At 35.9% G+C, this 26,203-nt stretch overlaps 1 protein-coding gene across 8 annotated transcripts in view; it reads right to left on the reverse strand.

Annotated features, from left to right (window-relative positions):
- Positions 1–26,203, reverse strand: part of SCCRO4 (DCN1-like protein SCCRO4) — a 264,907-nt gene that overhangs the window by 53,385 nt on the left and 185,319 nt on the right. The window lies entirely within an intron of this gene.

Consider the following 26,203-nt stretch of genomic DNA (forward strand, 5'->3'; position numbering starts at 1 on the left):
AGCCAAATCGCACAAGTGCATGTAGCATCTGATACATGCAGGTTTTGATTTGGCTGACTCTGTGGCAGGTAGGAAGAGAAGTTAGCACTGCACTGTATCCTTCCCTAGCCAGTGTTTTGTTGTCAACCACCCAGTCCACATTCCAGCACCACAAAATAGTCATGAAAAATATTGCTAAAAATCACATAATAATGTTAAAAGTTTATGATCTTATGGGGCTGTATTACTAACAGTCCAGGGACACATGTGGCCCTGGATTGATTGGACACCCTTGATCTAGAGAAAGCAGTATTAAATTGTATACCTAGGGAAAGGAGGGTTAATCAGGTAGGTGTTAGATGGATGAGTAATATTAAGCATGAGATGCAGAAGAAGAAAATGCTGTGCAGAGTCTATAAAGAGAAGAGTGACCAGCATGGCTTGGAAGACAAAATCAGATTAGAGAAGAAACTAGCCAAGAAGGCCAAAGCAGATCCCAAAGAGTTCTTTCGTGATGTGGCACGAGGAAGAATGATTATGGAAGATTAACCTTAATGAGTGATGATGTTCATGAGGAAACAGAAGCAGATAAAATAATTGAGTTACTGATTGATCACTTTGCAAGGGGATATCATCCTAGTGATGTTACTACTTTAATCTATGTGATACACTAATGTGGGAACAGAGGTAAATGAATTGGAGCTTCTTGGGATATTGCAGAACCTCAATGTAAATACAGCTGTGGGATTAGATGGGATATCAGCTAGGGTTTTGCGAGATTGTACAAAGGAAGTGGAAATAGGACAAAATAATTCCCTTACATAAGGAAGGTTCTGAGACTGCAGTAGCAAATTATACACTAATCAGTATCTCAGGCATGATGGTAAAAGTATTAGAAAAATTGGTCAAAAAGAGAATTCAAGAATGGATAGATAAAAATATGAGGATCAACATGGCTTTGTGAAGTGTTGGTCATGCCTTAGTAATTTACTAACTTTTTATAATAGAGTAACAGCTGAGTAGGATAAAGCAAATGGCTACACGATGATTTTGCAAAGGCATTTGCCAGAATACCACATGGAACACTGTTACACAAATTAAAACAAATAGGGATGGATATGACACTGGTTAAGTGGATAAAAGGGTGGCTCCTGGACAGATATCAAAAAAGTGGTATATGGAAGGGGCAAAATCGAGGTGAAAAACAGGTGACTAATGGTGTGTCGCAAGGTTCGGTGCTGGGACCTTTGCTGTTTAATTTGTGCATAAATGATATAGGAAAAACCTGAAAAGAAATATTCAGCTGTTTGCTGATGGTGCAAAATCAGGTAGAGTAATAGTTAATCAAGGCAATGTGGAGCTTGCAGGATGATTTAAATAGGCTTTCAGTATGGGCAAACGATAATGGGTGACAGTTTAATGTCGAGAAATGTAAAGTAATGCATTTTGAAATAAAGAGATCACAAGCCATGTATCACACTCATGGCACTGTACTCCAGGAAATAGATGAAGCTAGAAATTTACAGGTGGAAACAGAGTTAAAGTTTAGAGGACATATTGCTAAGGTAGCCCATAAGATAACTTGGCTATTGAAGAACACATTAACATGTAAAGATAAGGAATTTGTTATTCATCTTTATTAGGCCTTGATATGCCCACATCTGGAATACCGTGCTCAAGTCTGGTCACTCGGTTTCTTGGGGATGAGGAAGCAGGGGAGAGGATTCAGAGGCGAGTAACCTGTGGAAGTTCCCTATGGGAATAGACTGAAGGTGTGTAGATTGCAGAAGTTGGTTGATAGGAGAAAAAGAGGGAATACGATAAAAACATGATTGCTTAAAGGGTTTCATAGGACAGATGCAGGGGAAATGTTTCAGCACTTGACTGAAGGGACCAGAACAAGGGATCATCCATGGAAGTTGAATAAAGGTATGAATAGTAAGGGTGCTAGGATTAGATTTTTTGCTTGGAGAGTTATGAATGAGTGGAATGGGTTGCCAGAGTCAGTTGTGAGTGCTTTGTCTGTTAATGGGTTCAAGGAGAGGTATGATAGATTGTGTCTCCCACGATGAATCTTGGGGACTCCATGGAGGTGCCAGTATAATATTAATAATAATATAGTGAACAAAAACTGCCATTTATCATTCAAGCAAATTTACTCATAATGAATAGCATAAAAAAATTATAATTTCTCTCTCGTTCACACATACACACACACACACACTGGAAGGGGTCTCTAACCCACAGAAAAGATAATCTAGAGACCAAACAATGCCTTTTCAGCAAATATCTAATTAAGAATGGTAGTGAAGTTTAGATGAAAATCATCTAAACTTACTAAAGACAATCACAAAAATCAAAGCCAGCATTTAAATAGCACTGATCTGTGTGAAAAGTTGTTTAAAGTTTTTTCACTTAGTTATACTATAAATTAAAGATGCCAAGAAATTATATTCTTGGTTTAATCCTTTATCCAAGTGTAAGCAAACAAAATTTGCGAGTGAAATAGCCCCACCGCTTGACAACTCATATATAGAGGCTAATGACTTCACATCACTTGCCTTAATATCTCATAATGCAAAGCACATATACTTTTGGTCAAGTATAATACTATGCATTATGGGAACGATCAGAAACCAGACCCATAAGTGATACCAAGGTTGAAGTAATGCAGAAGTCATATTTTCATATACAAGTAGCCCAAACACGTCACCTCATTACTAAAACTCTAGATTAGAGATAGATGTTTAAAGTTTTTTCCATTTGGTTATACTATAAATTAAAGATGCTAAGAAATTATATTCTTGGTTTAATCATTTATCCAAGTGTAAACAAAGTTTTGAGGTGAAAATCATTAACAGCTGTGTACCATATTGATGAAACTGTACTCCAGGAAATTGATGAAGCTAAGGATTTAGGGGTGTTGGATAGGGAATTGAATTGTAGAGGACATGCAAGTGTTTAAAACAGCTCATTGGACTGCTTGGTTACTCAAGAACACCCTGATAAGCAGAGATTATTACACCTTTTTTATAAGGCTTTCATAAGACACCATCTTAGCTATTGTTCACAGACCTGGTAACCTGAATTTCTTGGGATGAGAAGGTGAAGAGGATCCAGAGGAAAGTGACAGGTCTACAGACTGTTCTTTATGAGAACAGATTAAAGATTTGTGGGTTACAAAAATTGGTTAATGGGAAAAAAAGGGGTGTATGATTGAGACATACAAATTACTGAAAGGTTTTAACAGGATTAATAGAGAACTTTTTCAGAGCAGGTCTTGTAGTGGGAGAACTAGGGGGGGGGGGGCATCCTCGGAAACAAGCAAGGGTGTGAGGACTAGATTTTTTGCATGGAGTGTGGTAAATGAGTGGAACAGATTGCCAGAGTCTGTTGTGGGTGCCATGACTGTGAATGAGTTCAAAGCAAAGTATGATAAATATTGGATAGTGCTTCCCTCAATGAGTTTATGGATTCCGCAGGTGCCATGACTGTGAACAAGTTCAAAGCAAGTATCATAAATGTTGCACAAATATTGGATAGTGCCTAGCATAATGTTTAGTGCCTTCCTCAATGAGTTTACAGATTCCATGGAGTTACCTATGTCATAACAACTTAAGAGCTACTTGCTTAATAGGAATGACCAGACTACATACTCAGGTACATATTTAATGCATCTGGTGTACTGCAGCTTTCACAGTGGCTTACTATTAGTAGTATACTAATATTCTATTATTTCTATTCTCTATTAATGATGTTTCCCTACCCTATACATAGACTACCCTCTCTCATTGACTTCAAATAATATCTAGTCTTGCTGGCAGTTGAGTAATATACACTTTGAAATGTTGAAACATTTCAGAGCCAATATACTTTTAAATGGGATCTGGACATTATTCAATTTTAATGTTACCAAGACAGTCCTGTATGCCCCCCCCCCCCCCCAAAAAAAAAACCCTTAATCACTGATAATACTCCCTTTTTTCGAGCTAAGATCAAATCGTTCTTCTTATGCTGACTTGCACTCTTTCTACTATGATGCCATCCAGAAGAAAACAATTCAGCTAACTGATCCTCCCTTTCACATACTTGCTCCAACTGATATCTCAGACACAACCTATTTCTTATTTATGCATATTCTATGGGTACTTCCACGGATACTGTTATACTGAACTGGCATCCATCACTCCTCCAATTTTCCTATAAAATAAGCAAGCAAGAGCTGGTCAATAATGTAATGCAAGTATGCACTGAATGTTCCATCCCTTTCATTCTATCCACTTCCATTCTCTATTCTCTGAAACAGTCTTCTCCATCTAGTGATTTCCAAAGACTACAAACCTCCAGGTAAAAAAAGCTCTTTCTCGCTCTCATTTTAATTCTGTCCTACATACATATGGCACACACATCTGTTTTACTCTCTTCTGCATAAGAAACTGTTTTAAAAAACAAAACAAAAACAAATTAGAATATCCTGGTAACGTGTGCATGTTTATAGAAATAAACTAAACATACAAATCTTCAGTCTCAGACTCAATGAGTGCAGTAGCTCATGCTCACAACAGCGAATATCACAAGCCACAAACTCTTAACTTGATATACCAAAAATTGGTGATGTCTTTATTCAAAGATCCTGTATATTACATGCCAAATATTTCTTTAAGAGCACCTAAATGCTTACTACTTTAGCACTATTTAAATGCTGCATATATATAAAGTTTGTCATGTTTATCCAAAATGTAAACTAATTTGCAGTTCTTTTCCACTTTAATTTAGACATCAACATTTTGAGTTTTAACACACTAGAACTGCTAATGTCATAATATTTCTCATAATGTTGCCCTTTTTTTTTTTGTCTAGCCTGTAAAATTTCAAGCACTAAATTAATTTGCTTAAATCATATTTGGTATAGATTTATTCGTTTTCATATGATATTTATAGTTACAATATGGATGCAACGACCTGCTAAAATATAATTGCAATAATAAAAATGTATATCGTAATTTCAATGTTAGATCCAATCCTAATCAATCGTAAACTATATTTATGCTTTCATTGTTAATTTATAGCACGCGGCTAGTTGCATGTTGAAAAAATTGAATTTTATTGGCTACCAGCTGTTCATGTGATGTGCAGCATACATGCTCATGTGAATCCAGGCTATGAGTTTATAATTGCCTGCTACAGTCAATCAGTGATCTTTGAAGCACATGTCAGTGTGCCGAACACGATTCAACGACAACCTGGCAGTGAGAGAATTCCTTTTTTTTAATTATTTATTTTTTTAATTTGCAATAGTATTGTGCACTGGTCTACAGTTTTCTGTGTTTTTGTTCAAACATTTTTATAAAAATTGTTATTAATAATATATTTATTTACACAGGCAATGTCGCTTTCTAAGACAAGAAAAAGAAAAATTGCTGATGAGGAGAGAAAATTTCAAGAAAAATGGGAATTGAATTACTTCTGCACTGAAACAATGGACAAAACAAAATTGTGTGCATTATTTGTAATGAAATTCTTAGTGTTGCCAAAGAATATAATATAAAAAAGTCACTACGATAAAATTGACAAAAAACAATATTCACACTTTGAGAGTAAACTGAGAGAAGAAACTGGAAAGACTTTTAATGGGATTATATTGATCAAGTGCATATAATAAACAACTAAGTTATACCAACTAGTTTCATCAACTAAGGCTGTTGGCATCTTCAGGGTCCATAACTGATGTAAGGCACTAAAAAAACTGTTTTTTACTTTTTTTGAGAGAAGAAACATTAAAAACTTTGAAGAATTCACTTCAAAGTCAACAACAAGTATTTTCAAATATGATGAAAGACAATGAATCAGCAGTGAGAGCCAGTTATGAAATCAGCTATTTATTTGTAAAACATTCTGAACCTTTTAGTGACGGCTCCTTGGTTAAGGAGTGTATGATAAAAGCAGCTGAAAAAGTATGTCCCAAAAATGTGCAAGTATTTCGCGATATTCCTTTTTCCAGAAATACTGTGATTGAAAGAATAACCAAAATGGCAGATAATCTGCGTGACCACTTGCAAGAAATATCTGCAAACATACAGTGCTTTTCAATTGCACTTGAAGAAAGTTTCGATATTCATGATGTGGTTCAAGTTGCTCTGTTTCTTCGGGCTTGATACGACATTTTTGAATATTACTGAAGAGCGCTTGGAAATGATTCTTATCTATGCAACCACTAAAAGGGGAAGACATTTTTGACACTGAGTGGAGCATTATGGAAAAATACCAACTTCCTCTGAACAGGCTCGTAGCAGTGACAACTGATGGTGCTCCAGCAATGACAGGCAAAAATAAAGGTTTTGTATCAAGACTTGCAGCTTAAAGAAAATGTATCCAGACATTCCAAAACTGTAATCTTCCAAATGTATTATTCATCACCATGTCCTATGCTCCAAAGTATGGGAAATGAGCAGCATACTCAAGCCTGTGACAAATACTGTGAACTTCATCTGATCCAGAGGCCTCAATCACTGCCAGTTTGCACAATTTCTTAAAGATTTGGAGAAGGAATTTTAAGGGCTACCTTATTACACACATTTGTTGGTTATCTTGTCATAAGTTCTAAAAAGCTTTTTTTTAATTTTTTAATTTTCTTTTTTATTTTAAGAGGAGATCAAATTGTCAAATTAATGATCAGACATGGGCACAAGATCTAGCATTCTTAGTTGATATTACAGGACATTGGAATGATTTAAATGTCAGACTTCGGGGGAAAGATCAGTTAATGACAGACATGTATGATGAACTTGCAAGTTTTAGATGTAAATTGGTTTTGTTTCAAAATCATTTAAAAGATAATGTTCTAAATTACTTTCCTATGTGTGAAAAGTTGAACAATAAGAACCACAGTTTTGACACTCAGTGTCAAAACCTTTTCTCAATATTGTCACAAACTAGAAAACATTAAAGAAGAATTTGATAGGCAATTTAATGATTTTAAGGAGCAAGGAGAAGTTTTATCGTTTTTTACAGATTGTTTTTCCTTTAATTTTGAAAAACCTTCTATTTGTGTTCAAATGGAACTTTTTGATTTCCAAAATGATTCCATTCTAAAAGCGAAATACCAAGAAGTTGGTATTCCAAAAATATACAGTTATTTAGGTCAAAAATATCCTGAAATAAAAAAGTTTGCAGCAAATATTCTATTTTATTTTTGAAGCATCTATTTAAGTGAACAATTATTCTCATGTATGAAAGGTAACAAAACAGTAACGGATCAAGATGATCATCATCAAATTCCTGCCATGTACCCTCAAGGGGGGGGGGTAGAGGATATGATATTACTACATGAAAAATTTACATCATTACTAACTTCCTATCTATAATTTTTCTCCAAATCAGTCTGTTACTTGTCAAGAATCCAACATTATCAGATCTTATATTTCTATCGTCTAAGGCACTTTGTACCGCAAAGTGGTCTTGGTCTTCCTCTGGGTCATTTTCCTGCCAACCTTGCAGAGAACACTTGTTTTCTAAGCTTTCCTCACCCATTCTGTTTAAGTGACCATACCACTTGAGATTAGCTCTGCTAACACATTCCCGGATGCTGACAATGTCAAGTTCTTTCCTAATATCCTCATTTTTAATATGATATTGCCATTGATGCTATCTGTTCACGCCTCTAATCTTTCTCAGGACTCTCATATCTGCGGTCTCCAGTCTTTGGTCAAGTGTTTTACTTCTGACCCAGCTCTCTGATCCATAAGTTAAAACTGGTTTGAACACTGTCTTGTATACAGCTAATTTAGTGTTCCGATTAATTTCTCTCTTATTCCATATGAATTTATTCAGTTGACTTCCCACCATACCAGCTTTGCAGATTATGTTGTCTATTTCTATATTTAATTTACCATCTTCACTAAAAATCGTGCCTAAGTAGCTGAAATGTTTTACTTGCTCCACAGGTTCCCCCTTCACAACACAGTTGACATTTTCAATGATTCTGCCTATTTTCATTGTCTTTTTATTGCAGACCTTCATACCATATCTATTACAACAGTTATTCAATTTAATCAGAGATTCTTGCAGACTTGTAGCGGATTTATTTATAGTATAACATCGTCCGCATAAAGCAAAAAGCTGACTTTAACATCTCCAATTTTGATATCATGTTTAATACCACTTTCCTTCATAATGTGATCCATATAGATAATAAATAACAGAGGTGATAATGTACATCCTTGTCTCACACCAGATTTAACATTAAACCATCTTCCGGTACTTCCTTCAATTCTAACTGCTGACTTACAACTCGAATAAAGACTAAGTATTGCTTGATATAATGCCCCATTGACACCATATAACTGTAGTGTATTGAATAGCTTCTCTCTTGGCACCTTGTCATATGCCTTTTCCAGATTTACAAAACTTAAATACAGATCTTTGTTATGTTCCCATGATTTCTCAACTATTTGTTGTAAAGTGAAGATCTGATCCTGACAGCCTCTATTTGGCCTGAATCCAGCTTGTTCTTCACCAAGCTTTTCTTCCACAATTCTTCTCAACCGTTTTTCAAGTATACTTGCATAAATCTTGCCAGGAACACTCAGTAGGGAAATACCTCTGTAATTCTCACATTCAGTTTTATTTCCCTTTTTATATATGGGTACTATGAGAGCTCTACTCCAATCATTGGGAATTCGTCTCTCCAGGCCTTCTGAACTATGCAGTGCAGCCACTGTAAGACTTTTATACCACCATATTTCAGCATTTCGAGTCGAATATATCTACTCCTGCTGCCTTTCCACATTTCAAGCCTTTGATGGCTTTTTCTACTTCAAGTATGGATATGTATTCCTGACTGTATGCCTGTTGAGTGCTTTTTTTTTTTTTTATTAACTATGCTATCACTGCTTGTTTCATTTAGCAATTTTTCAAAGTAATTACTCCATACTTCAAGGATATCTTTTTCTCCTGTATTCTATTGTTGTATGTCTGACAATCATTGCCTACTCTGCTATTTAGATCCCCAACAAGGACCAATTTTTTCCTTTTTCATTGTGTCAGTTGCTTTCTCTAAAGCCTCAAAAAATTCCTCCACTTCTACCTTAGTAGAACCTTCTGTGGGACCATAGGCACAAATAAGTCTCATTGTCCAGCTCCCCATTCTGATATTTGCCCAATTTACTCTACTTGAGACTGCCTGTCATTCAAAAAGATTAGCCTTGTATTTAGTGTTGAATACTATGGCTACTCCTCCTTTTCCTCGATTGTCATTGCCTGAATATAACATTTTGTATTTATTGCTCAGAAAGATATCACCAGTTTTTGTCTTTTTTTTTTTTGTTTCAGTCATCCCTATTATGTCGATCTGGTACTGATATAATTCCTCAGCTAGCTCCATTTCTTTGTTATTCAGGCTTCTTATGTTGATAGTACAGATCTTTAACTCTGTGATGTTGAGTTGGGGGTGTGTTTTCAGATTTGTTCCAGTAGCTGACTTTTCGCTGTTCGCCCTGGTTTCCTGGTGAAAACAACAGGGGCCTTGTTTAACTAGGCGATGCCCCAGCCAGCATGAAATTTTGTCATGTTGTACCATCATTTTGTATTTTGGTTTAAGCCAATAAGAATAAAAATTGGTCGGCTAAATCCCAAATTGCAAGCCCATCCTCATTCGTTCAGTATCCAGGTAGATACTCAACTTTCTACCTCAAGATCAAGATTAACCGATGTCAATCTTTCTGCCATAATGAAGGTGATATGCTCACGATCTTTGAGTTGAAAGGTTGGTTGATTGGTAGAGCCTCAGCTACTAATGGCTCAGCAAAAAGTTAATCAAGTTTGAGCATGGTTAGTAGTTGGAAGTTACCAATCATTCAATTCTGTTGGCACACTCTCCCTCGATGAGTCTTTGGACTCCCTGGAGGTGTCATATAATAATAATAATAAAAAATTTGGAAGCTGGTTAACAAAAAAGTGTCAGAAAAAAATAAAATACTACAATTAAATTACTTAAAATTACTGTAATTATATTATGCAAGTATATATATTTTAACCCCAAAATATTTTCATAACATTTGAAAAATACCTCAAATTATAGACTACCCCCCCCCCACCACCACCACCAAGAAAAATAGAAGTATTTTATTTCAACACAAACATAAAAAATTTCAAACAGGAGGCTGTGTAAATTTTTGCGATAGTTATTAATGAAGGTATACTTTTTTTTATTCAATGCTATGTATTGTAAATATTATAATAAAAATATTCTTTATTTTATTTATATTTTGAGTTGTCAATCATTAATACTATTATTTTATATGTCTTGTAATGACTTAAAATAAATACGTTGGCAATCAAATTATTATCCCACTGCCCTCACCTCATCATTAAATTCCTGATATGTACTCGTTGGGGGGAGGTTTATGATAGTAATAGTAGTAGTACATGAAAAGGTTACATCATTACCAACTTACTATAAAGACTTTTCCTCTGAATTAATCCATCTGTCAGGATGTCAATACTGTCCGATCTTATATTTCATTCTTCCTCTGGATTTTTTTCTGAAATCTTGGCAAAAAATCACTTCTTGCTAATCTTTCCTCTGCCATTCTGTTTAAGTAATAATAATAATAACTGGCATTAATTCTGCTCACAGACACTCTTGAATGCTAACAATGTCCAGTTCCTTCCTAATACCCTAGATTTTAATATGATTCTGAAATTGATGACATCTGTTCACTCTCTTAATCTCTTTCAGAACTCTCATATCTATGGCTTCAAATATCTGATCAAGTGCTATTTCTGACAGCACTGAAATCTAAAGAAGACTGGTTTGAATACAGATAGTTTAGTCATTTGACTAATTTCACTCTTATTCCACATACACACTTATTCAGTTGATTTCTAATCATACCAGCTTTGCTAATTGTTGTCTATTACGATATATAATTTGCTATCTGCGCTAAAAATTGTACCTAAATAACTGAAATGTTTTACTTCAATAAGTTCTCCATTCAGGATGCACTTGGTTTCAACTATGTTCCTGCCATTCATAGTCTGTCTTTTTACTGTGACTTTGATACCAAATTTATTGCAGCAGTTATTTTAATTCAATCTGAAGATTTTATTGAATTTATTTAGAAGTATAATGTCACTGGAGGGATGAATCATGCTTCACCAACTGGCAGTTCAATAAGTTTGCATTTGGCTGATGCCAAAACACTAGTCCAAATGTGTTGTGCCAAATTGGTCTGAGACTATTTTTTCACGATTCAAGTAAGGGCTCCCTAGTTCCAGTGATGGAGAATTGTAATGCTGTAGCCTGAAATGACATTCTAGACAATTTTATGCTTACAACTTTATGACAACATTTCAGTGAAAGCCCTTTCCTGTATCAATACAACGTCCCCCTCCCCCCATCCACAAGAGTAAGATGTGTGTGTGCAGGAATGAAGTGGGTGTTCAAGAATTGACTGGCCTGCATAGAGTCTTGATCTCAATATCATCAAACACTTGTGGGCTCAATTGGAATGTCAGCTACAAGCCAAGTTGAACCACTTGACATCGATGAACTGACCTCACAAATGCTCTTCCAGAAAAATGGGAATTACCACAGTGATGTATCAAAATTAATTGGAAAGCCTTCCCAGAAGACTGCAGGCTGTTATAGCAGCAAAGAGTGAACCAACTCCATATTAATGTTTTTCATATTAGAGTGAGATTTGGGATGAACAGGTATCTGGATATTTTTTTAATCAGACAGTGAACTGTACATCCTTGTCTCACAACCTGCTTTAGCATCAAATCACCTTCCTGTTCTTCCTTCAATCTAACAGCTGACTGATAACTCAAATACAGATGATGCAATGCTTGATATAATACCATTTACATCATATAAATGTGGCATTTTGAATAGCTTTTCTATCTTTACCTTACATGCCTTTTCCAAAAAACTTAGATATAGGCCATTGTTATATTCCCATGATTTTTCAACTATTTGTCATAAAGTGAAAATCTGATCTTGACCACCTCTATTTGGCCTAAATCTAGCTTGCTCTTTTTCAAGCTTTCCTTCCACATTTCCACTTAGCCTTTTCTCAAGATACTTAGCATAAATCTTACCAGGAAAACTCAGATGGAAATTCTTAGTTTTCAGAATATGTAGGTGCCATGCATCAGCAGATTAGTATAAGGCATGTAAGTTGAGCAATTATGGGAGACTGGGTGGGAGTGAGGAATGGGGACATGGCAAGATAGAAGTGAAAATTATATAGTTACTATGGGATAATTACCAAAACCAGCACGTTATAGGGGACCAGAGGTTAGAGAGCTGTATCTGGAAACAGCATCAGAAGAGGGATAGATATTCATCAAAGTAGATACTCTGCTTCCAATAGAGAAAGGGGGTGGCCATGCAGGCTTGTTCATGTGGAATTCTCTGTCAGGAAAGCATTTGTGTTGAACTATAAATTTGGTAATTATGACAGACTTATAAGGCATCTTGGAGCAGTGCCATGGCTTGAGAAGCTACAAGGAGAGAATGTCAACAGTGCACGGGAAGTGGTCAGAGATTGCTCGAGAGAAGCAAGGCCAAATCAGATTATGAGAGAAAATTAGCTAAGCAGCCAAAGTAAATCCAAAATAGTTCTTTTGTTATGTAGCAAGTAAGGAAAAATGACTATGGTAGGATGACTTTAAACAATGCTCATGGTAGGAAGGTGACAGAGGCAAAAGAAATAATTGAGTTGCTGAGTGATTCAGGTGGAGGTTTTGCAGTTGCCAGTGTGACAGATACATATCAAAATTGAGACGATGTACTGGAAGTGTTCAGCATATTGAAAAGTATCAATGTGAATATAGCAGTGGGACTGGATGGCATGTCAATCAGTGTACTATGTGAATGTGTAAGAGAATTAGCATTGCCTCTGATGAAGTTGTTCACACTAAGTCTCAGATCTGGGAGCATTCCAGGGATGGAAAGAGGATAAGATAGTTCCCTTTACATAAAGGTCGCTTCAAGACAGAGGTAGCAAACCAATGACCAATTAATATATCAGGAGTGGTTGTGAAAGTATTTTAAAAGTTGGTTAAAGGTAAAATCCAATAGTGGGTGGTTAGGGATATCCAGTCTTAGTAATTTACTCACATTTTATAATAAATGTGAAAATGGAAATGGATAAAGAAAATGGCTACACCACATAGAGAACTATTACAAAAGTTGGAGCAAATGTGAAAGGATATGAAGCTAATAGCATGGATATGGGGGGAGTGGTTGATAGACACCAGAGAGTAGCATATGTTGGAGTAGAATCTAGAAACTGATGGGTCCAGGGAGTTAGGGGTAATGGTGGAGAGAGAGAGAGTTGAAGTTCAGCAGGCATAATGCAAAAGTTGTTAAAATATCTCAAAGGATTACTTGGATGTTGAAAAACATGCTAACAAGACAGGGAAGTTATTATCCCTCTTCATAAGTCAGCAGCATCTTGTAAACTATGCACAGATTCAGTCACTTGGGTTTCTTGGAGATCAAGAGGTAGTAGAGAGAATTCAGAGACAAGTGACCAGGCTAGTGACAGATCCGTGGAATGCTCCCCAAACAAAGCTTGGTTGATAGGTGGAAATGAGGACACATGATAGAAACTCATAAGATATTAAAGGGGTTTTATAATATTGATGCAAAGGAATTTTTTCAATACATGACAAATGGAGAACTAGTGGTAATTCGTAGAAGTTGTGTAAGAGCATGGTTAATAAGGGTGTGCAGACTGATTAGATTTTTTGCAGGGAGAATGGTGAATGAGTGGAATGGATTGACAGATTTAGTTGCGAGTTCTCTTCTGACAATGAATGAGTTTAATGAGCGGTATGGTAGATTTTGTGCATATAAATGTTAGTGTGGGTCTTTCACAATGAGTCTCTGGATTCCATGAAGATTCCGTATAACATTAAAACTGTTATTCTGATTGAATATGGTCTAGTGAAGCTGCTTTTGAGATTTGAGGATTTTGATGCCTTTTTCTAACTCAAGTATTGAATATATACTTCTGGTTGCCTTCTCTTGAATGGTTTCTATTGCCATGTTGTCACTGTTTCATTTTGAATTTCTTTCAAAAGAATTACTCCAGACATCTAGAAGTATCTTTATTGTCAGTTTCAGATCTTTATTGTATTTAATCTTCATTGTCAGAGACATCTAGAAAAATCTTTATTATAATTTTTCATGCCACCTTTATTATGATTCCTTTTACAGTACTCTTTCCTCCATTTCTAAGCTTTTTGGTAGCTTCCAGAATATGTTGCAACCTTTCTGATATTTATTTCCCATGTTTTTTTCCAAAGTCTTCCCATTACTTTTTTTTTTTAGCTAGTTTTACACACTGCATAGCTTCCTTACATTTTTACCTGTATTCTCTAGGAGTATATGCTGACTTACTTTTGACATGCTTTCTTCTTTAACTTGACTGCCTCTAACTTCCTGAGTCCATCATGGAGTTCTGGTTTTTCTATCCTTGCAGACAACTTCACTACATGCTTCTCTTGTGAAGCAATCAATATTTTCTTCAGGATCTGCCAATGAAGCTTCAAGGCTTTGTTCTATTTTGAAACCCATTTTTTCTTGGATAATGTCTGTGAGTCTACAGTTCAACTCTGAAAGCTGCTCAACTTTGATTTTTTTTTAAAAAACTTACCTAAACACTTTTCAATGCAATACTCAATTTTATCTTGCTCAAAACTAAATAGTGATTATTTCCTATTTCAAATCCTCTGGATACTTTTGTGTTCTAAAGAAGTGTGAAGATATCACTGTTCACAAGAACACAGCCAAGAGACTTTTCTTATTTCTTGATTCCTCTACAGGAGGGAGAAGAATTCAGTTTTGAATTTCAAAGTCATCCAGCTTTGACCTTTAAGTGATCTTGTCCACACCTCAATCCTTTCAAAAAATTATGGAGAGGATCATCCACAGACAATTTATTTCAATACCCAGAGGCTAACAAATTAATTAGTTATCACTAATATAGACTCCACTCTCACTCCACAACATATCTTCTAGCCAATCTTCTCAACTTGTGCACATCTTTAGTTTGTAACATGGTGTTAGTTATAACTAGTCTATGTCCTGAACAGAAATCCAGCAGATACTTACCATTATTACTGGCTTTGCTCTTTTCTCCCACTTTTCCCAAAACATTTCTATTATTTTTTATTATTATTACACCCTCCATGGAGTTGGCAGACTCATTGTGAGAGGTTCATTCAACTGACAACATATTTATTATACTGAATCTTAAATCCTTAACACTCCCTGCATTAACAACATTTCAGTAATGCATTATATTCCATTCACTGACAATTCTCCATGTAAAAAATCTACTCCTCACCGCACTCTTACACAACCTTTCAGGGATGACCTTTGGTTCTTGCCCCCCACCCTGCCGTCTACTTTTTTTTATAATCCCCTCTGAATTAATTCAATAAAATCTCCTCACTAACTTAAAGTCTTCACTATCATAACACTTCTTTTTCTCCTATCCACCAAACTCTGCAATCCTTGAAAATTTATTTTTCACTTGGTTAGACTATAATTTTATTTTTCACTTGATTAGACTATAATAAATTTAGTTTAATCCTTTAATTCAAGTGTAAGCAAACAAAGTTTGCACCAAAATATCTTCAGGACTGAATATGGTGTTGTACTACCTTACTGGGGTAAGGTAGTAACAACACTGGGCAACTCGTAGCAAAGGTGGACCAAGCTACCAACACTCCTATCCCAGTATCTCCCATAATGCAAAACAAGATATTTTCAGGCGCAAACTTTGTTTGCTCACACTTGGATAAAGGATTAAACTAAATTTATTATTATCTGCAATCCTTATTTCTTCAACCTCTCTCCACAGCCAGCTTTGCAGAGTCCTGATATTGTCTTGGTCATTCTTCATTGGACCTTATCCAATGTTTCAACATTACACTGAAAACCAGGTGACCAAATATGAGCACAAAAGTCCAATTGTTGTCTGACCAGTGTTTATACAGTGGCACATAGCAGCATTATGACGTACAATCTTTGCAACACTTACAATATGCCCTCTAAACTTCAGTCTACTGTCAACAATTGTTCCCAAATCTTGAATCTAATCCACTTCTTGCAGTAAGTACAGCAACGTCAATTTAGTCACAGCCTTATATTTCTACACTCCAAAATGCAACACTTTGCACTTGTTAATATTAAAACTACAACCTCACTCCTTCGTCCAAGTCAAAAGTGTATTCAAATTTTCCTGAAAGGAATTAATATCAGTGATGCCACTTATAATTCTTTCCAACTTTGCATCATTAGCAAATAATTGAAGATCCCAAGTCAGTCCACATGATATATTATTTATAATAAAGTTAAACAGTAGGGTCCCAAAAAACAGAACCTGGGGCACACCACTGGTAACCCTCCTTTTTTGAGACTCTGCTCAATCATATCATATGCAACTTGCTGGTGTCATTCAGAGAAAATCTCCAATCCATCTAACCAATATACTGTCTTTTCCCATCGTTTGAGCTTATGCACCAACTTATCATATGATAGTCTATCAAATGCTTTTGCCATCCAAGAATATCACTATATATGATTCTTCCTTATCTAACACATCATTACTCATCCAAATATCTGGTAATCCATATGACTGGTAAACATTTCCTACTACTACATTTCTGGCTCAGCTGCTCTGTTTCGCTGATCATTATTAACTGAATGTAACATCTTTTATTTGTGGCTTTGAACAATTTCATCCGTTTGTCTTCTGTTTTGGTAACACCTATTATGTCACTCTTCTGTTAGTTTCATTTCTTTTCAATGGAAAACAAATGAAATTCCTTAAGTTGATGGTGCTAATCTTGAACTCTACTGATGCTGTGTTGGGGTTTGTTCTAGGAGTTAACCTTTTGTTGTTCACTTGGTTCCTGATAAAAACAGTAGGCATATGAGTGGGCGATGCCTCAGTAGGCCTGAAATTCTATCATGTTGCACCATCGTTTTATTTTGTTTTAAGCCAATAAGAATACAATTTGGTTGGCTAAATCCCAAATTGCAAGATCCTCATTCATTCAGTATATTCAGGTACCCTTCTTATAGCGCACCCTATTAGTAGATATCTACCTGAATATACTGAATGAACGAGGATTGCCCTCCTTTTTAGGAGGCTACATGGAAACTCTTCCTTGTCATCCAGCTTTGACCTTTAAGTGATCTTGCCCACATCTCAATCCTCTCAAAAATTATGGAGAGGATCATCCACAGCCAACTTATTTCAATACCCAGAGGCTAACAAATTAATTAGTTATCACTAATATATACTCTACCCTCACTCCACAACATATTTTCTAGCCAATCTTCTCCAGCATAAATACAAGCTACATGTTTGGAGAAAATGTTGTGCATGATGTCACAGTGCATGATTACTCTCTAATCATGCACTGTGTCATTGAGGATTGTTTTTTTTCTCTTCATATTTCACAGGGAAATCTAAAGAGCAGATCCCAATGAGTATGCTAACTTTCTTTTAAACATTAACATTCCACAGTTTTGTTGATAATACAGTCCATTACACCTTCTCTTCAAATGACAACCTTGTCATGTTGAAATGATCCATGTTTCAAGATCTATAATCAATCTTAACACTGATCTACCTTTCTCTGGAGGAACAATTTCACCCCAATGAAATTCACAATTTCATCACTACCAAAATGCAGTCTTATCTCAATTAAGAAAGATCTCACTTCCCTTTACGTATGATAATATTCATATCTCCAGTGAAGATCAGAAAGGCACCTAGCCTTTCCCATCAAAAACAGTACATTCATACCCTTCTGAACTCCCAAAATTTTATGTTTGTTCTCTTCTGTTCAAGACACTTCTTGCCTCCACAACTTAGACTAACACTATATAAACCTCTAAACAATCCAAACTTGGAATATTGTTATCATATTTGGGATGGTGAACTAAAATTCTTCCTAAAAATGCTTTCTCTCAGTTTCATATTGCTTCAAGAATAATCATGTAAGAATGAACAACTGCTGGTCATACAGTTCAGCTCTAAACTTACCAAACCAACTTTTCATTCTATTTCAATCCATCTTCTTCTGTTCTTTGTAAAACTTTTTATCTGACTAGTATTCCACACAATATACACATACAACTTTAATAACAGATTTCTTCCCCCCCCCACTATTTATCCATAAAGGGCACTATCGTATTATAAGTTTTGAAACTTCTTATACATGACTGTGTGTGTGGGGGGGAGAGAATTGTTATAAATAATGTCACATTGTAACTGTTATTGTAAGAAAGTTTGAGAAATATGATGTAAAAGAAACCTAACAGATTAGTATGTCTAACAAAAATACATGGATTGCTATTCGTGCTGAAGAATGCATGGTGTATCACAAATTTGTGGAGGTTAGGTCTAGAAGGGTAAAAAGCATGATTAATGTCAAAGGAGAATCCACATGAAAAGAGAATGAAAACCACTAATAAAATGATGGTACAACAATGTTCAGGATCTAAATAGCAGAGTAGGACATGACTGTCAGGCATACAGAAATATTTTAGGAAAATTTGGAGAAAAGACAAAGCAAATAATAATGGCAAATGCCTGTTGGATTTCTGCTCATGACATGGACTGGTTATTACTAACACAATGTTCCAACATAAAAATGTACACAAATTCACATGGAGAGAAGAGGCAAAGAATAAGAAAAGTCTCATTGACTATGTTATTGTTGATAGTGATGTTTTCTCACTGGTGCAGGACACCAGAGTGTACAGGGGATTTGAAATTGGAAGTGATCACCATTTAGTCTTGAGCAAAATAAAACTGAATTTCATATTGAAAAGAAAAATATGTAAGAAAGCTTTAAAGCAAATAAAAGTTGAGCAGCTGTCAGATGTGAACTGTGATTAAAACACAAACATTATTCCAGAAAAAAGGAAAGTTTGAGAACAGGAACCAAACCTTGGAGATTCAGTGGCAAGACCTGAAGAAAACATTGATCGATTTAGCCAGAGAGGCATGTGGTAAGGTTGCTGCAAGGATAGAAAAATCAGAACTTCATGGTGGATACAGGAAGTTAAAGAGGCAGTGAAAGAAAAGAAGAAAACATGTTTAAAGTTCCTGGCAAATAAATCAGCATGTGCTCTTAGAGAATACAGAGACAAATGTAAGAAAGCTAAACACTGCAAAACTAGCTAAACAAACGTCATGGGAAGATAACAAGAACATAGAAAATAAATACCAGGAAAATTGGCAAAATATTCTGGAGGCTTTTGAAAAAGTTCAGAAATGGAGGAAACAGTGCTGTAAAAGGAATTAAAGATGATAAAGGTGTTAAATGAAGGTGTTAGATGATAAAGATATCCTTGAAGTATGGAGTAGATTACTTCGAAAAATTGCTAAATGAAACAAATCAATGACAGAACAGTGGTAAAAAAAACACTCAACAGACATGCAATCAAGAATAAATATCCATACTTGAAGTAGAAAAAGCCATCAAAGCCTGAAATGTGGAAAGGCAGCAGGAGTAGATGATATTCGACCAGAAATGTTCAAGTATGGAGGTATAAAAGTTTTGCAGTAGCTGCAGTGCATAGTTCAGAAGGCCTGGACATAAGAACGAATTCCAGATGATTAGAGTAGAGTTATCACAGTATTCATATACAAAAAGGAAAATAAAACTGAATGTAAATATTACAGAGGTATTTCCCTGGTAAGATTAATGCAAGTATACTCGAGAAATGGTTCAGAAGGATTGTGGAAAGGAAGCTTGGTGAAGAAGCTGGATTCAGCCAAAATAGAGGCTGTCAGGATCAGATTTTCACTTCACAACAAATAGTTGAGAAATCATGGGAATATAACAAAGATCTGTATTTAAGATTTGTCAATCTGGAAAAGGCATATGACAAAGTGCAAAGAGAAAACCCAATCAAAATGCTACAGTTATCTGGCATTATATCAAGCAATACTGAAGTCTTTATTAGAGTTGTAAGTCAGCAGTTAGAATTGAAGTACAGGAAGATAGTTTGGCATTAAATCTAGTGTCAGACAAGGATCTACATTATCCCCTGTTTATTTATTATCTATATGGATCACATTATGAAGGAAAGCGGTATTAAACCTGATATCAAAATTGGAGATGTTAATCTCAGCTCTTTATTGCATAGTGCAGATTATGTTATACTTTTAAATAAATCCAGCACAAGTCTGCAAGATTCCCTGACTAAATTGAATAAATGTTGTAAAAAATTTGGTATGAAAATCAGCAATAGCAAGACAATGAAAATATCATATGCATCACGAATGGAGAATCTACAGAACAAGTAAAACATTTCAGTTATTTAGGCACAATTTTTAGTGAAAATGTCAATTAAATATGGAAATAGACAACAGAATCAACAAAGCTGATATGGCAGGAAGTCAACTGAACAAATTTATATGGAATAAGACAGAAATTAGTCAAAACACTAAATAAGTTGCATACAAGACAGTGTTCAAACCAATTTTAACTTATAGATCTGAGAGCTGGGTTAGAAATCAAGCACCTGACCAAACACAGAGATCATAGATATGATACTGAGAAAGATTAGGGGTATGAACAGATGGCAATATAATATTAAAAACACGGATATTAAGATTGATGGCTATCTGATAAATATCAACAAGTTGTGTATGGGGAAGCGATATCCAGGAAAGTCACTAGTGGTGTGCCTCAGGGATCTGTTTTAGGGCTACTACTGTTTGACTTGTATATTAATGATATTGGTGACGATTTGGATGGAGATATTCAGTTGTTTGCAGATGATGCAAAGTTGGGACGAACCACGAAGAGTAGAGAAGATGTTGTGGCCTTACAAGAAGACTTGAATAAATTGAGTGATTGGGCACAGGAATGGGGATGCAAGTTCAATGTTGCAAAATGTAAGGTTTTAAAATTTGGAAAACAAAGATGGGATGCAGAATTTATGCTTGGTGAGGATATATTGTCAGAGGTGGAGGAAATAAGAGATCTGGGGATGATAGTGTGTAAGGATCTAAAATTTAGGGGACGCATAACAAAATTGTGAAGACAACACAAAGGCTTCTGGGAATGATGTGGAGGGCACTGACTTGTAGAAGTAGGGAGATTCTTGTTTCATTGTATAAGGCTTTGATTAGGCCACACATGGACTATTATGTCCAGATTTGGTCACCTGGTTTTCAGAAGGATGAAGAGATGTTGGAAAGGGTCCAGAGGTGACTGACTAAGGTAGTTTCTAACCTCTGGAATGTCGAGTATGAGGAAACTTGCAGAGTCTGGTGGACATGAGGAAGGGGGGGGGGATGATAGAGACAAGTTAGTAAGGGGTTGTTATAAGATCAATGCTGGAGAGGTTCTACAGAAAATAGTGAGAGATCAGGGGAGAACCAGAGGCCATCCCTGGAAACTGTATAAAGAGTGTGAGTAAGGGGAGTAAGAAGCAGTTTTTTTTCATGTAGAGTTGTGAATGATTGGAACGCCTTGCCTGAGAGTGTGTATCTGCAAGAATTTGAGTGTGTTTAAAGCACGGCATGATGAGCTGTGTGTATGATAAAAGGACCTCTCATATGAGTTTATGATATATGATATGATAATAATAATATCCTGTACATGAGGGTACATGTCAGGATTTTGATGATGATGAGAATCCACATATAATTGAGGCATGTGCAATTTAGGTTTCTCTGAAATATAGTACTGCAGAAAAATAACATTTCAAAAAGCCTCAAACTAAAACTGTATAAAACTATCATTATACCTACAGCAATATATGGAGACTCAATCAGAAATAAATACAGAAAATCAGAGCATTGGAGAAATGCTTATGGAAAATAAATAAGGCCCACTGGTCAGACCAGAAAACAAACGAAAAAGTCAAACACAAACTATAGAAAAGATATAGCTATAATTCTTAAAGAGTAATTAAGATGGTTTAGACACCTCTAGAGAATGTCCTTTCAAAGATTACCCAAAGAACTTGGCTACAATCTTTGAAGGAAAGGTCATAAACATCAAGCTTCAGAGAGATGACAGAAATGGCCAGAGATGGATGAGAAAGAAGAAATATCAACTTTTAACTTTAATTTATGTTGATTCTTATGCTTAAAAAAAAAAGGAGCCTGCAAAAACCATAGGTGACATTTGATTTTAAAACAAATTATGTCACACTTCACACATAATAAAGTCAAACCTATTTAAAATTGTTATTTTATTTTATTTTTAAAGAATAAAATAGCTTTTAAAATTTCTTATTAAGAGCGGCATTTTACTGGATGACAAAATGAAAGCTGCTATACAGTAACAAGGGGATACATACAGCTTGGAAAGTTGAAACAATTACATAATCAAGAACAAATTGTATCATAGCTTGTAAATACATACTGAAATTTCTGAACCAATAAGTATTTTAGTAATAAATCATTTTTATTTGCCGACTTCTGGAATTAAGTAATAATTTGCTGGCCTGGTTGGCTGAGTACTTAGCATATCTAATATTCAACCAACTATGGGTTAAAATTCTGCTATGTGCATAGATGTCTGATCATCTTTAGGTGGGAGATTAAATTTTTCATCCAGTGTGATAGCTTGCCCTATTATTTGGAAGCAAAGTAGCTTGAAAAAAAGTTCCACTTGGTCTCTAGAGTAGGATTTCTAGATTATGTAAAAAAATAGATACCAAAAATATATAAAAATTAACAACAAATAGAAAAAACCCTTAGCTCATCCATGGTGCTAATGCTTTAAGTTTAAAACATGCCATGGCTTGGAATAACAAAAACTTAGCAAAAACTATTAAAAAAAGTGCCATTATGTTTAACTTAATCCTTATACCTAGCAAAAAATTCTGACCAATGTGTCAGAGTATAACTTAATTCTAAAAGAAATTCACTGCAGCAAGTTTTCCATTATAACAATTTCTTTGGTTCCCACAAGTCTGCTAAAAGAAGAATTATCTGCACATTTTAAATGTCTTTAACATGCCCTAAGAATAACAAAAAATCACTTTTTAGCTAAGCAAAAAGGAGAGAAATGTTTGAATAGCAAAAATAAAATTTTACCACTTATATTCTGGAGTTCACTATTATTTTTGAGGATGTTACAACATATGCTGAATATTAATTACAATACCTTTAATTAAACCTTCTGATATTTTGGCAGAAAAAACTGCCAGCATCATGGAAGACAACAATATATGCATACAGGCACTAACACTGGATAAATGAGGGGTTGAAGAAAGGCAACCAAAGTTGGGTCTAGAGTCATAAATAGCACCCCCTACTGGGCTAAATTGGGTGGTCTTGGCAGTTGGGATGAACAGCTGAGGATAAGTGCTTCCCAAAGTTAGGGCAGTTTCATGCACCCAAATTTGTTGAGGTTTGGAGAGTTTCTTAGGGCTAAAGCAGATTCCAGGAATAGTCTCTGATATTTATATTTGCTAAGGTGGAGTAAAGTGGCTTTCTTCCAGTGAATCCTGTGGCAAGTGTCATGGTCAGCAAGACCAGACTCACCGTAATGGTGGATCCAGAGGGTTGTCCATGTATTCAGAAATTCTGATGTAGAGCAGTTTTTATTTTATTCATGTGGGGTCCCCCCCATTCCTTGACTGTCCCTTAGGGGTGGTTGAGCCATCCTAATGAGCGATTAAGTACTATATCCTATGACTATAGCCTGTGTGTACACGGGGCTAGTTTCCTGCTTGCAGGATGAAAAATCCGAGCTAAACTGGGGGGACCCTGCTGTCCATGCCCAAGACTGGCTAACTTGGCTATGGCTGAAAAAGATCCTTAAGCTCCTCATGTTGTTGACAAATCGAACCTAGGACACCCCCTTCCCCAGGTATATGGTTGTGAAGTGCATAGCCTACTAGCCTAACCATGCAGATAAGGGATGCCAATTTTTTATATGGTCTGTAAGTGGTTGTAGGGTTGTATTTCTTTAGGATTTTTGGTAATTTTCAGATGTTCCCCAGATATACGTATTGGTTAAAAATTAGTATGGTTTTAGAAGTGATTTCCTGCTTTCACAAAGTGAAATTGTAGTAGCAATTCCAAAAGGATTAATATCACAGAAAAACTCTCAAATACTTGTTAAATGTCCCATAAATCTTTTTTATTCATATAACATCAGCCAGGTGCAACTGACCACTAATGCCTACCGTAAAAAGCAAAGATGGCTGCAGTAAAGCCCAATGACAACAGAGTACGGCAGGCACATCCCAGCACAGCCATCCAGCACCAAAAATTCTAATGATGCTATCACGTGCTGCAGCTGTAGACCACACATCACAGATACCAAAAAAGGATTTCTGTCACCTATGGTCAGAGGCTCATGCATAAAACTAGACAAACAGCATACAAACTTCTTGTGAAATTAAACTATGCTTTATTTCTGTCCAATGTGCCTCTCTTCAGTGAAAAGTAGCTTAAAACAGAAACTGAACTTAGAAAAACATATTGAAAGCTTTAATTGAAAGAAAAACATATGGAGCAGTGCCTCACTACTATCGACAAAACCTTCTCCTGCAAAATGAAATAAGTTAAGAACAGATCCTTAATCAGCACTTGGAAAAAAAAAAAAAAAAAAAAAAAAATCACCACAGATACCAGCCAACTCCATAGCCTCATCATGTTAATAGTGCACAACTTGATTGAGGCCGAAAACAAAAAATATGCCATTATCCTCAGCTTCCACACCAAAAGCAATGATACACTGACAGAAGACATCACCAAATTAATGGAAAATTTTAGTTTCAACTGCAGCAAAATCACCAGATGCAATTGCTTCGGACCTATGAACAAAAAAAGAGATTACTTGACTTTCCTGTGACCAGTGAAAGTAACCCATGACACACTGCAAGCGCATCAGATCTAATGGTGTCTGAATAACCTCAAAGTCAGTTCTCCCGAATAAGAGATACAAGCCCAGTCCAATCTTACCTTTACCCAGCATGAGTAAGGCCAATGATTTGCAAACAACTGGAAGAAAAGTAACAAAGTGGCAATGAAGCATGGTATATCAACTACAAAAGAGGAATTATAGAAGAAATCGAGCAGTGTTGACAGTCAACTCGAAAACTAAAGTGCAAGTACTGCATACGGATGTGTATGATCCATTCAGTCAACAAAAAATCCAATTGAGACTTCCAAATGCACTTTACAAATATATGTGGTCTCTGCTCCAGTCTCAACAGTGTCCACTTCCACTTGCTTTTTTCGCAGGAAATCCAAATTTCATATTCCAATTCCAATCAAAAATGCTGCCTTTGAACTTTTGGTTCAAGGGCAGCATTTGTGCATACATTCACTCTGACATACCACTCCAGAGAGCATTCAATTTAGAATCTCTGCCAAAGTAGTCACAGTCTACTTTGGCTGAAAATCTCTCTACCTCCATTGTGTCAAATTCATATGCTGTCTATATCACCAACCACTCAGAACTGTGACTTCCTCTCTTTGTAAGTCAATGTCCTTCAATCCCACTTTCCTAGAAGTGAGGTTATCTTCCTAGATGATTTTAATGTACACAATACCTACTGACTTTCCTTCTCCAAATGCACAGACCAAGCAGGTAAAGATGCTAAGACATCTGCCATCACAAACTACTTTATGCAAATTGTTCACATGCCACCAGAGTACCAGATAATCTCAACCACTATGGGTCTCTTCCTCATTAGTCACCCCTCCAAATATTCTGTGAAGGTTGTATCACCCTTAGGTTATTCAGACTACAACCTTGTGGTCCGTGTTACGAAAGACTTTCCAGGTGTTTACCAGGTTCCCTTTAATGCAAACTATCCTACTACAGCCAACATCAGAATTTCTGAATACATGGACAACTTCTGGATCCATCATTACAGTCAATCTGGACTTGCTGACCATGCTTTGAACACAAGATTCACCAGGAGAAAGCCACTCTACTCCACCCCAGCAAATACAAATATGCAAGACTATTCCTGGAATTTGCCTCAGCCCTAAGAAACTTTCCAAACCTTAACATATTGGGGTGCATGACAAACTACTCCAAATTAGGAAGGACTCATCCTCAGATGTTCATCCCCAACGGCCAAACTATCCAATTTAGCTCAGTACGGGATGCTATTCAGTTGCCTTTGTCCAACTTTAGTTGCTTTTCTTCAGCCTCATTTACCGAGTGCTAGTGGCTGCATGCACATATTGTTCTG

The sequence above is a fragment of the Typopeltis vanoorti genome, chromosome 7, assembly GCF_054136105.1.
Source record: "Typopeltis vanoorti isolate ZY-2024b chromosome 7, IOZ_Tvanoo_1.0, whole genome shotgun sequence".
In the NCBI taxonomy this organism is placed as follows: Eukaryota; Metazoa; Arthropoda; class Arachnida; order Uropygi; family Thelyphonidae; genus Typopeltis; species Typopeltis vanoorti.